Below are 3,167 nucleotides of genomic sequence, written 5' to 3'. Positions count from 1 at the left end.
TTCTTGGATATAGTCTTAGAAGTGGGATCACTGGGTCAAATGCAGTTCATTTTGAATTTTTGAGGAAACTCCATACTGTTTTTCACAGTGGCTGCATCAGTCTGCATTCCCACATGCAGTGCAAGAGGGTTCCTTTCACTCCACATCCTCGCCAGCACTTGTCATTTGTTCAATTTGTTTATGATAGCCATTCTGACAGTTGTGAGATGGTATCTCATTGTGGTTTTGATTTGAATCTCTCTAATGATTAGTGACTTTGAGCATATTTTCATGTCTTTTGGCCTTCTTTATGTCCACTTTCCAAAAGTGTCTATTTAGGACCTCAGCGCGCTGCCACCTGGCTCCGGCTCCTCCTGACCTACAACCCACCGCCACCTCCGCTGCCATCCCAGCCGCTCTGGTCGCACCATGTCTTCGCCTCCCGAGGAGAAGCAAGAGACGAAAGCTGGACACCCACCCTCTGTGAAAGCTGGTGGAATGCGAATCGTGCAGAAACACCCGCATTCTGGAGACACCAAAGAAGAGAAAGACAAGGATGAGGAGGAGTGGGAGACCGAGCCCAGCCCGCCTAAACCCACCATGTACATCTCCTGTGTCATCGCCCGGAGCGACACGGACTTCCACCCGGCGGCCGCCCAGGTGGCTCACCAGAAGCCCCACGCCTCTATGGACAAGTACCTGTCCCATAGAACCCAGCACATCCAGCAGCCTCGCAAGTGACCACGAGGACCCAGCGCCCTCCCCTGCCGTGCCTGGTTCCCGACATTTGGTTCCCGACATTTGGTATTTCCCCGGCAATGAGAACTGCATTTTCTTCCAAACACTTTTCCAGTGGGAGATCTAAGGCAAAGCAACGCGCCCTTCCTTTGCCTTACATTTCCAAATCAAAGCTAGAAACTGACCCCAAACTTTGTTCCCAGGGAGTCCTGTTTGGTGAGGGGTCATTAGCAGAACCTGCCGAGTTCTGAGCAAAATGAAGTTGCTCAGAGTTTAGCTCTAGAACTATTTCAGCCATTGACTAAACGTCTGGCCTGTGGTCTTAAAAACAAAGGGGCACAAATGTGCGAGGGTTGGATTGAGATTAGGAGGAAAGCTCAATCGTTTTATGCTTCTGAGTACTAGGACAATCAAATCTGCACACCTAAGGGAGCATAAGAAATGAGGGTGTTCATTACGGGGGTGGGTTTCAGAAAAACATCAAAGAAGACTTAAAATGGACCACAGCAACCCTGAATGTCACTCCCTGTGCGACCAGGGGTCCCTGTGCAGGGCGACCCCAGAAGGACCAAAGAAAAGTTTGCATCTCTGAGATAGCTCTGTTATTCCAGGAGTCATCTTGCTGAAAAATTAGAGGGTAGGTAGTTTGCCCAAAGGTAGTACCTCTAGGAGGAGATCTCAGTGTGGGTACCAAGTCCAGCACTGCCCCGCCATCAAGGCAGCCTGCCCCAGAGCAATCGAGACAAACTCGTGTTTGTCATCACTCACCTCTGGAGCTGTCTCTGAGTTCTGGAAGTGGCCACTGGCCAGGCAGACGGATAGCCAATTCTGGACACACATAAAGAGCACAGACTGCATGGGGAGAGAAGTGAACGCAGAGAGAACAGACCGAACCTGCCCTTTGTCTCCCTGGGAACAAGAGACACCACATTCCATTAGAGCTAGAAAAGCCTGTGTGCCAGTGGGCTCAGCTGTCCAGATTCCTTCTGCCTGTGCACGTTTGCTGGGCCCACCTTCACTTGGGCCCATCAGATGGCCCCGCTTTCTGTGCGTTTCCTGCCCAGAGCCGCCCTGGGCTGCTCTCTGGCTCGGGGGTGGAGTGCCTGCTTTTCTGAAAAGCCAAAGGTTCCTTCAGATCTTCCTGAGCAGAGGCCTGGGGAGGGCCCTTCTGCCAGCCACCCCACTTGCCAGCAGTGGCATTTGCTGCAGGCCAGCAGTGCGCTGTGAGCAGTGTGCCCGCCACCAGCCTTGCGATGCCATTCTCAGTCCAGAGCTGCGATGAGCAGGGGTGAGTCAGACCTAGGCAGATCCATGCCCTCCCCTGAGGAAAAAGCCCTGCCTGGCTTTCTTAAGGCCCTGTCGTTTCCTCCCACTGGCTTGCGGAAGCTGGAGTCTAACCTTCAAGGTACCATGTGATCACATCTGGTATTTCTCTTTTTTTTTTCTTTAAAATGTCTCTTTATTCATTTTTTTTTATTGCTTAAAGTATTGCAAAGAGTATTACATATGTCTCCTTCTTCCCTCGCCCCTTGACATTCCCCCGGCCTCCCCTACCCCCCAGTGTCTTATGTCCATTGGTTATGCTTATATGCATGCATTCAAGTTCTTCGGTTGATCTCTTACCCTCCCTTCCTGCCCCCCAACCCTCCCCAGCCTTCCCGCTGTAGTTTGACAGTTTGTTCGATGCTGCTCTGCCTCTGTATCTATTTTTGTTCATCAGTTTATAATGGTCTTTATTATCCATAAATGAGTGAGATCATGTGGTATTTTTCTTTCATTGACTGACTTATTTCACTTAGCATAATGCTCTCCAGTTCCATCCATGCTGTTGCAAATGGTAAGAATTCCTTCTTTTTTACAGCAGCATAGTATTCCATTGTGTAGATGTACCACAGTTTTCTAATCCATTCATCTGCTGATGGGCACATCTGGTATTTCTTAATCTGAGAGGTTGGTATACACCAAGGCTGGCTTTGGAGAGGCACACTCTGTGGGCAGCGTGGTCGTGGGGCACACGGAGCAAGCAGCTCCCCACCCCCAACCCACACCCCAGAGTTGGCATCCCAGAAGGGCACTGAGAGCAGGCAGTGCAGGTCAGGCCTGTGCATACCCTTGCACCTTCTGTACAGAAATGTAGGTGCATTGTTGATACCTGGGTTTGCAGGCAGGAGCCCTGTGCTGTTTCCCAAGGGGCATGTTTATGAACTTGTAGTTGCACCTGGCATGTATCTGTGGCTCGCTGAAAGCATACTGTTTCCTGAATGAGTACCAATTGTTAACTTGAAGAATAATACTGATTATAATAAAGCCCCTGCATTTCTTCTTTAAAAAAAAAGTGTCTATTTAGTTTAACTTCCTTTTGTTAAGAGGTATGCGTTCCTTATACATTTTGGAGTTTAGGCCATTATCGGGTATAACATTGGCAAATATGTTCTCCCATGTAGTAGGCT

At 49.5% G+C, this 3,167-nt stretch overlaps 1 pseudogene across 1 annotated transcript; it reads left to right on the top strand.

Moving 5' to 3' along the window:
• Window positions 1-370: 370 nt before the first annotated feature.
• On the top strand, window positions 371-765 carry LOC111825514 (annotated as a pseudogene). Its single transcript, XR_002828699.1, has one exon. The product of XR_002828699.1 is annotated as a death-associated protein 1 pseudogene (transcript).
• The last annotated feature ends 2,402 nt before the right edge of the window (window positions 766-3,167 follow it).

This window comes from Myotis lucifugus, unplaced genomic scaffold (genome assembly GCF_000147115.1).
Source record: "Myotis lucifugus unplaced genomic scaffold, Myoluc2.0 scaffold_29, whole genome shotgun sequence".
In the NCBI taxonomy this organism is placed as follows: domain Eukaryota; kingdom Metazoa; phylum Chordata; class Mammalia; order Chiroptera; family Vespertilionidae; genus Myotis; species Myotis lucifugus.
This window is presented reverse-complemented; position numbering and strand designations above follow the sequence as displayed.